The sequence below is a fragment of the Oncorhynchus nerka genome, linkage group LG7 (genome assembly GCF_034236695.1).
Source record: "Oncorhynchus nerka isolate Pitt River linkage group LG7, Oner_Uvic_2.0, whole genome shotgun sequence".
In the NCBI taxonomy this organism is placed as follows: domain Eukaryota; kingdom Metazoa; phylum Chordata; class Actinopteri; order Salmoniformes; family Salmonidae; genus Oncorhynchus; species Oncorhynchus nerka.
Window position 1 is genome coordinate 12,410,267 of NC_088402.1, and position 12,201 is coordinate 12,422,467.

The window sequence follows — 12,201 nt, forward strand, 5'->3', positions numbered from 1 at the left end:
GAGAGTTAGGGAACCCCACCATTTCAGGTGCTGCTTTTAGTGTTGCTTTGGAGACCGGATGGTGTTGCTAGGGGAATTCATCTGTATGGACTGAGGAGTTGTTACTATGGGGGTGTTAGGGGAGAGGGGGTTGTCGCTATGGAGACAGGATGGTGTACCCGTGGAGTTGAGTCAGTCTGACCTTTCACCCTTTGACCCCAGAGCCAAAGGTAGCTCATACCCACCAAAGCAGGATGAACCATACGAGAGTGTGTGTGTGTGTGTGTGTGGTATGATACTCTGAGTAAATGTGTGTGCGTATGTGTTCCAAAGATGTGAATGTGAGCTTTTGAACTCTGTTGACCACTCAGCTAGTCTGTCCTATAGAATGGAAGGGTGGGTTACTTGTATACATACACTCTGACCTGCTCCTAGTCTGTTTGATTAGGACAGCCGTCCATTTTGGTTCGGAGACCAACTCAGAGCAGAGCCAAGATGGCAGTGTTTTGCATGCTCCTTTTAGTTAGTCCTTCAAAAATGAGTTGTGATTTATATATTTAACCTCAAAAGTTAACTTATACCTCCTTTTTTTTTAAAATTTATTTTTAATCCTGAATATTTAAATTCCTTTGAACTTAGCCTTTTTTTTTTTTTGGTATTAGTGTGGCTGTGCGCTCGTGTGTGTGTGCGCGGCGTTGCTGGTGTGCGTTTGTGTTGAGACAGATGCATTTAGGGCCCTGGTGATCACATCCCTATAAACAGATACTTGCATGGCCACACACACACACACACACACACATACAATTGACAGACCTCTTAGGCCTGCTCAGAAACCAACATCTGTGTATGTATGTGTGTGTGGACTCCTCCTTCTGCTCTGGTTGGGCCGTGCTAGAACCGGAGAACCCAGAACGGACCTGAAGGGAACCCCAGCTAGTGTGACAGACTGGGTTTGAATCCGGTTTGTCTGCGTGCCACAAGACCGTGTTAGTCCGCTAAGCTAAAGCCTAGGGCATTATCTTGGGGAGGTTCCCCTGTAGTAGGGTGGTTCCCCTCCGGAAGATGGAAAAGAGAACCTGAACGGTCCACCGGGTCAACCCTGTTTCACAGGACTAAGGGCTCGATTCCATCCGCTTTAGCCAACATCTGCAGAGTGGTTGTTTTGGCGGTCAAATTCACAAGTAAAGCCGGACATTCCCATTGGCTGCACGGAGTCACATTAACAGAAATCCCATGCAGCCTTGTTTACAAGTTCAACACTGGAATGTGAGATGTAGTCTACACTTGGATTTAGGGATGAATGAAATCCTCATTTAGTTGAATGATGTTTCAATTTGAGCATAAATATTTCCATATAGCCTAAACGTTCTCGTTGTGAACTTCTGCAGCGAGTGGTTTCCTGACGATGATCGCAAGAACAGCTGCTCAGCGATTTTTATTTTATTTTTATTATTATTATTTTTTGATGGCTCAAACTTAAGTCTCACCGCCAAAACATCCGCTATGCTGGTGTCTTCTGTCACCGGTTAACTCATGATCTGATTGTCTAGACCTAGCTCATGGCTCTGGTTTTAAATGGGGAGAATCCTGGATGGGACCTTTTGACTTTGGGAACTGGACATTTGTGTGTGTGTGTGTGGGGGGGGGGGCGCGGGGGTCTGGTGCGTTACTATGGTGACGTGTTTAGAGTGTTAGAGTTACTTGAATGATGCTGAGATGACGATGTTACTAAAAAGTAGAATCTACTGTGATGGCTCTGTCTCTCCTCCTGACCTATTTAGGTTGAGTATTTCTATAGATCTGACTCCTCCGGGCCTATCTAGGTCTTGTATTTCTGTGTTTTAATGCTTTTTCGTCTCTATGCCAATAGACTCACTGACTCATCTCACTATGGCTGTACATGTGCCTTTTATTAAAGATCATGGAAACTGAAATGTGTGTGTGTGTGTGTGTGTGTGTGTGTGTGTGTGTGTGTGGCACACGCATGAGAGGGCAAGACGACACCACAACATTAAGAAAGGTGACCTGTCAAATCAGCCACATCAATTTAATCTGCTCAAACACATCAATACATATTCTATAGTAATTTCATATCCATACAAAACTCAACTGGAGTATATAAATGATGCTGCACAGCACCTCTGATATACAGTGCCTTCAGGAAGTATTCAGACCCCTTGACTAATTCCTTTTTACGTTACAGCCTTATTCTAAAATGGTTAAAATAGTTCCCCCCCCTCATCAATCTATACACAATACCCCATAACGACAAAGTAAAAATAGTTTTTTTTATACATTTTTGCACAAAATGAAACACTGAAAGATCACATTTACATAAGTTTTCAGACCATTTTCTCAGTACTTTGTTGAAGCACCTTTGGCAGCTATTACAGCCTTGAGTCTTATTGGGTATGACGCTACAAGCTTGGCACACCTGCATTTGGGGAGTTTCTCCCATTCTTCTCTGCAGATCCTCTCAAGCTCTGTCAGGTTGGATGGGGAGCGTCACTGCACAGATATTTTCAGGTCTCTCCAGAGATGTTTGATCAGGTTCAAATCCGGGCTCTGGCTGGGCCACTCAAGGACATTCAGAGACGTGTCCCGATGCCACTCCTGCGTTGTCTTGGCTGTGTACTTAGGATCGTTGTCCTGTTGGAAGGTGAACCTTCACCCCAGTCTGAGGTCCTGAGCACTCTGAGCAGGTTTTCATCAAGGATCTCTCTATACTTTGCTCCGTTCATCTTTGCCTCGATCCTGACTAGTCTTCCAGTCCCTGCGTCTGAAAAACATCCACACAGCATGACACTGCCACCACCATGCTTCACCGTAGGGATGGTGCCATGTTGCAGATGTGACACTTGGCAAAGAGTTCAATCTTGGTTTCATCCGACCAAAGAATCTTGTTTCTCATGGTCTGAGTCCTTTAGGGGCCTTTTGGGAAAACTCCAAGGTTACTGAGGAGTGGCTTCCGTCTGGCCACTCTACCATCAAATCAAATTTATTTATATAGCCCTTCGTACATCAGCTGATATCTCAAAGTGCTGTACAGAAACCCAGCCTAAAACCCCAAACAGCAAACAATGCAGGTGTAAAAGCACGGTGGCTAGGAAAAACTCCCTAGAAAGGCCAAAACCTAGGAAGAAACCTAGAGAGGAACCAGGCTATGTGGGGTGGCCAGTCCTCTTCTGGCTGTGCCGGGTAGAGATTATAACAGAACATGACCAAGATGTTCAAATGTTCATAAATGACCAGCATGGTCGAATAATAGTAAGGCAGAACAGTTGAAACTGGAGCAGCAGCACAGTCAGGTGGACTGGGGACAGCAAGGAGTCATCATGTCAGGTAGTCCTGGGGCACGGTCCTAGGGCTCAGGTCCGCCGAGAGAGAGAAAGAAAGAGAGAATTAGAGAGAGCATATGTGGGGTGGCCAGTCCTCTTCTGGCTGTGCCGGGTGGAGATTATAACAGAACGTGGCCAAGATGTTCAAATGTTCATAAATGACCAGCATGGTTGAATAATAGTAAGGCAGAACAGTTGAAACTGGAGCAGCAGCATGGCCAGGTGGACTGGGGACAGCAAGGAGTCATCATGTCAGGTAGTCCTGGGGCATGGTCCTAGGGCTCAGGTCCTCCGAGAGAGAGAGAGAAAGAAAGAGAGAATTAGAGAACGCACACTTAGATTCACACAGGACACCGAATAGGACAGGAGAAGTACTCCAGATATAACAAACTGACCCTAGCCCCCCGACACATAAACTACTGCAGCATAAATACTGGAGGCTGAGACAGGAGGGGTCAGGAGACACTGTGGCCCCATCCGAGGACACCCCCGGACAGGGCCAAACAGGAAGGATATAACCCCACCCACTTTGCCAAAGCACAGCCCCCACACCACTAGAGGGATATCTTCAACCACCAACTTACCATCCTGAGACAAGGCCGAGTATAGCCCACAAAGATCTCCGCCACGGCACAACCCAAGGGGGGCGCCAACCCAGACAGGCTGACCACAACAGTGAATCAACCCACCCAGGTGACGCACCCCCAGGGACGGCATGAGAGAGCCCCAGTAAGCCAGTGACTCAGCCCCCGTAACAGGGTAGAGGCAGAGAATCCCAGTGGAAAGAGGGGAACCGGCCAGGCAGAGACAGCAAGGGCGGTTCTTTGCTCCAGAGCCTTTCCGTTCACCTTCCCACTCCTGGGCCAGACTACACTCAATCATATGACCCACTGAAGAGATGAGTCTTCAGTAAAGACTTAAAGGTTGAGACCGAGTTTGCGTCTCTGACATGGGTAGGCAGACCGTTCCATAAAAATGGAGCTCTATAGGAGAAAGCCCTGCCTCCAGCTGTTTGCTTAGAAATTCTAGGGACAATTAGGAGACCTGCGTCTTGTGACCGTAGCGTACGTGTAGGTATGTACGGCAGGGCCAAATCAGAGAGATAGGTAGGAGCAAGCCCATGTAATGCTTTGTAGGTTAGCAGTAAAACCTTGAAATCAGCCCTTGCTTTGACAGGAAGCCAGTGTAGAGAGGCTAGCACTGGAGTAATATGATCAAATTTTTTTGATCCATAAAGGCCTGATTGGTGGAGTGCTTGCAGAGATGGTTATCCTTCTGGAAGGTTCTCCCATCTCCACAGAGGAACTCTGGAGCTCTGTCAGAGTGACCATCGGGTTCTTGGTCACCTCTGTCCAAGGCCCTTCTCCCCGATTGCTCTTGGTGGTTCCAAACTTCTTCCATTTAAGAATGATGGAGGCCTCTATGTTCTTGGAGACCTTTATTAATTAAGACATGTGTTGGTACCCTTCCTCAGATCTGTGCCTCGACACAATCCCGTCTCAGAGCCCTACGGACAGTTCCTTCGACCTCATGGCTTGGTTTTTTCTCTGACATACACTGTCAACTGTGGGACTTGTAGACGGGTGTGTGGCTTTCCAAATCCTGTCCAATCAATTTAATTGACCACAGGTGGACTCCAATGAGGTTGTAGAAACAGCTCAAGGATGATCAATGGAAACAGGATGGACTTGAACTCAATGTCAAGTCTCATAGCAAAAGGTCTGAATACTTATGTAAATAAGATATTTCTGTTTTCATGAATTTGTAAATTTGCATATTTACAATCTGAACCGGTTTTCGCTTTGTCATTATGGGGTATTGTGTGTAGATTGAGGATGTTTTATTTAATCCATTTGAGAATAAGGCTGTAACGTAACAAAATGTGGAGAGAGTCAAGGGGTCTGAATACTTTCTGAATGCACTGTACACTACATGGCCAAAAGTATGTGGACATCCCTTCAAATGAGTGGATTTAGCTATTTCAGTCACACCCGTTGCACACAGCCATGCCATCTCCATAGACAAACATTGGCAGTGGAATGGCCCTTTCTGAAGAGATCAGTGACTTTCAGCATGACACCGTCATAGGATTCAACAAGGGTAGACCTTAACATGAAATGCTTACTTACAAGCCCTTAACCAACAGTGCAGTTCAAGAAGAGTTAAGAAAATATTTACCAAATAAAGTAAAATATAAAAAGTAAAAAATAACAATAACGACGCTATATACAAGGGGTACCGAGTCAGTGTGTCAGCAAGTCAGTTTGTTAAATTTCTGCCCTGCTAGAGCTGCCGCGGTCAACTGTAAGTGCTGTTATTGTGAAGTGGAAACGTCTAGGAGCAACAACGGCTCAACAGCGAAGTGGTAGGCCACACAAGCTCACAGTATGGCACCGCCAAGTGCTGAAGTGCGTAGGCTAAAAATTGTCTGTCCTTTGTTGCAACACTCACTACCGAGTTCCAAACTGCCTCTGGAAACCTCGTCCGCACAATAACTGTTTGTTAGGAGCTTCATAAAATGGGTTTCAATGGCCGAGCAGCTGCACACAAGTCTAAGATCACCATGCGCAATGCCAACCTTGGCTGGAGTGGTGTAAAGCTTGCCACCATTGGACTCTGGTGCAGTGGAAATGCATTCTCTGGAGTGATGAATCACGCTTCGCCATCCCAGCATGCTTTGGGCTTGGTTCGGAAGTAGCTGCAACTCCAGGAGAGTACGCACACACACACACACACACCAAAGACAACACACACACACACATACACAGATATACAGTGCCTTGAACTTTGCGACCTTTTGCCACATTTCAGGCTTCAAACATAAAGATATAAAACTGTATTTTTTGTGAAGAATCAACAACAAGTGGGACACAATCATGAAGTGGAACGACATTTATTGGATATTTCAAACTTTTTTAACAAATCAAAAACTGAAGAATTGGGAGTGCAAAATTATTCAGCCCCCTTAAGTTAATACTTTGTAGTGCCACCTTTTGCTGCGATTACAGCTGTAAGTCGGTAGGGGGATGTCTCTATCAGTTTTGCACATCGAGAGACTGACATTTTTTCCCATTCCTCCTTGCAAAACAGCTCGAGCTCAGTGAGGTTGGATGGAGAGCATTTGTGAACAGTAGTTTTCAGTTCTTTCCACAGATTCTCGATTGGATTCAGGTCTGGACTTTGACTTGGCCATTCTAACACCTGGATATGTTTATTTTTGAACCATTCCATTGTAGATTTTGCTTTATGTTTTGGATCATTGTCTTGTTGGAAGACAAATCTCCGTCCCAGTCTCAGGTCTTTTGCAGACTCCATCAGGTTTTCTTCCAGAATAGTCCTGTATTTGGCTCCATCCATCTTCCCATCAATTTTAACCATCTTCCCTGTCCCTGCTGAAGAAAAGCAGGCCCAAACCATGATGCTGCCACCACCATGTTTGACAGTGGGGATGGTGTGTTCAGGGTGATGAGATGTGTTGCTTTTACTTCAAACATAACGTTTTGCATTGTTGCCAAAAAGTTCAATTTTGGTTTCATCTGACCAGAGCACCTTCTTCCACATGTTTGGTGTGTCTCCCAGGTGGCTTGTGGCAAACTTTAAACAACACTTTTTATGGATATCTTTAAGAAATGGCTTTCTTCTTGCCACTCTTCCATAAAGGCCAGATTTGTGCAATATATGACTGATTGTTGTCCTATGGACAGAGTCTCCCACCTCAGCTGTAGATCTCTGCAGTTCATCCAGAGTGATCATGGGCCTCTTGGCTGCATCTCTGATCAGTCTTCTCCTTGTATGAGCTGAAAGTTTAGAGGGACGGCCAGGTCTTGGTAGATTTGCAGTGGTCTGATACTCCTTCCATTTCAATATTATCGCTTGCACAGTGCTCCTTGGGATGTTTAAAGCTTGGGAAATCTTTTTGTATCCAAATCCGGCTTTAAACTTCTTCACAACAGTATCTCGGACCTGCCTGGTGTGTTCCTTGTTCTTCATGATGCTCTCTGCGCTTTTAACGGACCTCTGAGACTATCACAGTGCAGGTGCATTTATACGGAGACTTGATTACACACAGGTGGATTGTATTTATCATCATTAGTCATTTAGGTCAACATTGGATCATTCAGAGATCCTCACTGAACTTCTGGAGAGAGTTTTCTGCACTGAATGTAAAGGGGCTGAATAATTTTGCACGCCCAATTTTTCAGTTTTTGATTTGTTAAAAAAGTTTGAAATATCCAATAAATGTCGTTCCACTTCATGATTGTGTCCCACTTGTTGTTGATTCTTCACAAAAAAATACAGTTTTATATCTTTATGTTTGAAGCCTGAAATGTGGCAAAAGGTCGCAAAGTTCAAGGGGGCCGAATACTTTCGCAAGGCACTGTAAACACCCAATACATAAATCAATTGCTTGTTTGTTAAACGTTAACTCAAAGCTGTATCATTCATTGTAATAGCTGACAAGTAGAGGACTAGCAGCAATTCAGGAGCTCTCTTTTTCCCCTCTTTCTGAAGAGTAGAAGCAGTAGGGAAAGAGACCGGTTCACTGTGAGACTTCAGACAACATCTCTTACAGTGTAACGGCCCCCTCCCTACTGCTACATATATACGCACGCATGTGACCGCAGTGTACCTGTGTGGCCTGGGTAGGTGTGGCAGGTCTTTGGAGTGCTGAGTAGTAATACAGTTCGGAGTTCAACATCATGTCAACACATGGAGTATTCTATTATTCTGTTCTATCATTCCATGATTCTATTCTATCATTCTATTATTCTGTTCTATCATTCTATGATTCTATTCTATGATTCCATTATTCTGTTCTATTATTCCATGATTCTATTCTAGCATTCTATTATTTTGTTCTATCATTCCATTATTCTATTCTATCATTCTATTATTCTGTTCTATCATTCTATGATTCCATTATTCTGTTCTATCATTCTATGATTCTATTCTATGATTCCATTATTCTGTTCTATGATTCCATTATTCTATTCTATCATTCTATTATTCTATGATTCTGTTCTATGATTCTGTTCGATCATTCCATGATTTTATTCTATTCTTCTATTATTCTGTTCTATCATTCCATGATTCTATTCTATCCTTCTATTATTCTGTTCTATGATTCTATTCTGATTCTGTTCGATCATTCTATGATTCTATTGTATCATTCCATGATTCTATTCTATCATTTTATGATTCTATTCTATCATTCTGTTCTATCATTCCATGATTCTGTTCTATCATTCCATGATTCTGTTCGATCATTTCATTATTCTGTTCTATCATTCCATGATTCTATTCTATCATTCTATCATTCTGTTCTATCATTCCATAATTCTGTTCGATCATTTCATTATTCTGTTCTATCATTCCATGATTCTATTCTATCATTCTATTATTCTGTTCTATCATTCTATGATTCTATTCTATCATTCTATCATTCTATAATTCTATTCTATGATTCCATTATTCTGTTCTATCATTCCATGATTCTATTCTATGATTCTGTTCGATCATTCTATGATTCTGTTCGATCATTCCATGATTCTATTGTATCATTCCATGATTCTATTCTATTCTATGATTCTGTTCTATCATTCTATGATTCTGTTCGATCATTCCATGATTCTATTGTATCATTCCATGATTTTTATCATTCCATGATTTTTATCATTCCATGATTCTGTTCTGTCATTCCATGATCCTGTCATTCCATGATTCTGTTCTATCATTCCATTTTATCATCCTATTATGATGGTGTTGTGTTGTTCCTACCTGGGTTGGAGGGGGTTGGCAGTAGCTGGGGGGTTGTGAGGAGGGGCGGTGAAGACTTAACTCAGTGTGGGAGGGGCTAAGGGAGGGTATAGAGGCAGAGCTTCTGCCAATGACTGGCAGCTCACAGTCATGTGACCAAACTGGGAAGGCAGGTCCTCGCCCTGAGGACCACAGACAGACAGACAGACACTCCTACATGTATACTGTTGATGCTGCATACACTGTTATATCCACAAAATAAGAACATGCATGAATACACATGGTACCGTAGAGAACTACTGGGGAGGAATATTTAACCACCTGAGAGAGAGAACGTTTTTATGGTGAATCTTCCAGTACAAAAATATATATATTAAATGCTGTGAAAATATATAATACTTATATTCTCCTTACGGTGCCTTCGGAAAGTATTCAGACTCCTTGACTTTTTACACCTTTACGTTACAGCCTTACTCTAAAATTGATTAAATTGTTTTTCCCCTCATTAGTCTACACACAATACCCCATAATGACAAAGTGAAAACAGGTTTTTAGAAATGTTTGCAAATTTAGAAAAAACAAACTGAAATACCTTATTTAGTAATCAACAACAACATTAACCAATGAAGTGTCCTGAAACACAACAACACATTAACCAATGAAGTGTCCTGAAACACATTAACCAATGAAGTGTCCTGAAACACAACAACACATTAACCAATGAAGTGGCTTGAAACACAACAACACATTAACCAATGAAGTGTCCTGAAACACAACAACACATTAACCAATGAAGTGTCCTGAAACACAACAACACATTAACCAATGAAGTGTCCTGAAACACAACAACACATTAACCAATGAAGTGTCCTGAAACACAACAACACATTAACCAATGAAGTGTCCTGAAACACAACAACACATTAACCAATGAAGTGTCCTGAAACACAACACATTAACCAATGAAGTGTCCTAAAACACAACACATTAACCAATGAAGTGTCCTGAAACACAACAACACATTAACCAATGAAGTGTCCTGAAACACAACACATTAACCAATGCAGTGTCCTAAAACACAACACATTAACCAATGAAGTGTCCTGAAACACAACAACACATTAACCAATGAAGTGTCCTGAAACACAACAACACATTAACCAATGAAGTGTCCTGAAACAAAACAACACATTATCCAATGAAGTGTCCTGAAACACAACAACACATTAACCAATGAAGTGTCCTGAAACACAACAACACATTAACCAATGAAGTGTCCTGAAACACAACAACACATTAACCAATGAAGTGTCCTAAAACACAACAACACATTAACCAATGAAGTGTCCTAAAACACAACAACACATTAACCAATGAAGTGGCTTGAAACACAACAACACATTAACCAATGAAGTGTCCTAAAACACAACAACACATTAACCAATGAAGTGCAAGCCCTGCTTAACCGTGCTAAATGAAATGATCCCAGTCTGTCACACAAACACACGCAACAGTGATACCTAGGGCTGTACGTTGTACAGGTGTATAGTACAGGTGCCTTCCTTCTCTTCCTGGCTGGTTGCCCCTGGTTACAGACCCTTTTTGTAAGACACCGTCGTGACAAATCATCACACAGTGACATCACACGACGTTCCTTAACCTAGTCGTCTCACCTACTGTATCTGATCTATAGCATCACCAGCACAACTTATCCATCACCTGCTGCTCTACCCTCCTGTTGTCATGGCGACCCTCCTCCTCTGCTGTGGCGATGGGGGGCTGAATATGGATGTCACATGACCTCAGCCCTGAGGATTCTGGGACCACCGCTGCAGACATCCTCCCTGAAACCTGCAACACACACACACACCTACTTAATGTGACTTGCAGAGCCCATTTTTTTTGTGTGTGTGTGTGTGTGTGTGTGTGTGTGTGTGTGTGTGTGTGTGTGTGTGTGTGTGTGTGTGTGTGTGTGTGTGTGTGTGTGTGTGTGTGTGTGTGTGTGTGTGTGTGTGTGTGTGTGTGTTTAGGACGGTGCGCCATCATTCTGCTTATCCAACAGGTGCCCCAGTGCCAGAGGACAGAGCCTTCTGGAAGGTGGTTGTCCTTCTGGAGGGTGGTTGTCCTTCTGGAGGGTGGTTGTCCTTCTGGAAGGTGGTTGTCCTTCTGGAAGGTAGTTGTCCTTCTGGAAGGTAGTTGTCCTTCTGGAAGGTGGTTGTCCTTCTGGAAGGTAGTTGTCCTTCTGGAAGGTGGTTGTCCTTCTGGAGGGTGGTTGTCCTTCTGGAAGGTGGTTGTCCTTCTGGAAGGTGGTTGTCCTTCTGGAAGGTAGTTGTCCTTCTGGAAGGTAGTTGTCCTTCTGGAAGGTGGTTGTCCTTCTGGAGGGTGGTTGTCCTTCTGGAAGGTAGTTGTCCTTCTAGAAGGCGGTTGTCCTTCTGGAAGGTAGTTGTCCTTCTGGAAGGTGGTTGTCCTTCTGGAAGATTCTCTCATCTCCACAGAGGAACTCTAAAGTTTTGACAGAGTGACCATCAGGTTCTTGTTCACCTCCCTGACCAAGGCCCTTCTCCCCTGATTGGTCAGTTTGGCCGGGCGGCCAGCTCTAGGAAGAGTCTTTTTGGTTCACTGTTTTCTTGGGGACCTTCAATGCTCCAGACATGTTTTGGTACCCTTCCCCAGATCTGTGCCTCGACACAATCCTGTCTCAGAGCTCTTCCTTTTATAGACAGGTGTGTACCTTTCCAATTTATCACAGATGGACTCCAATCAAGTTGTTGAAACATCTTAAGAATGATTACATTTACATTTACATTTAAGTCATTTAGCAGACGCTCTTATCCAGAGCGACTTACAAATTGGTGCATTCACCTTATGACATCCAGTGGAACAGTAGTGCATCTAAATCTTTTAAGGGGGGTGAGAGGGATTACTTTATCCTATCCTAGGTATTCCTTAAAGAGGTGGGGTTTCAGGTGTCTCCGGAAGGTGGTGATTGACTCCGCTGTCCTGGCGTCGTGAGGGAGTTTGTTCCACCATTGGGGGGCCAGAGCAGCGAACAGTTTTGACTGGGCTGAGCGGGAACTGTACTTCCTCAGTGGTAGGGAGGCGAGCAGGCCAGAGGTGGATGAACGCA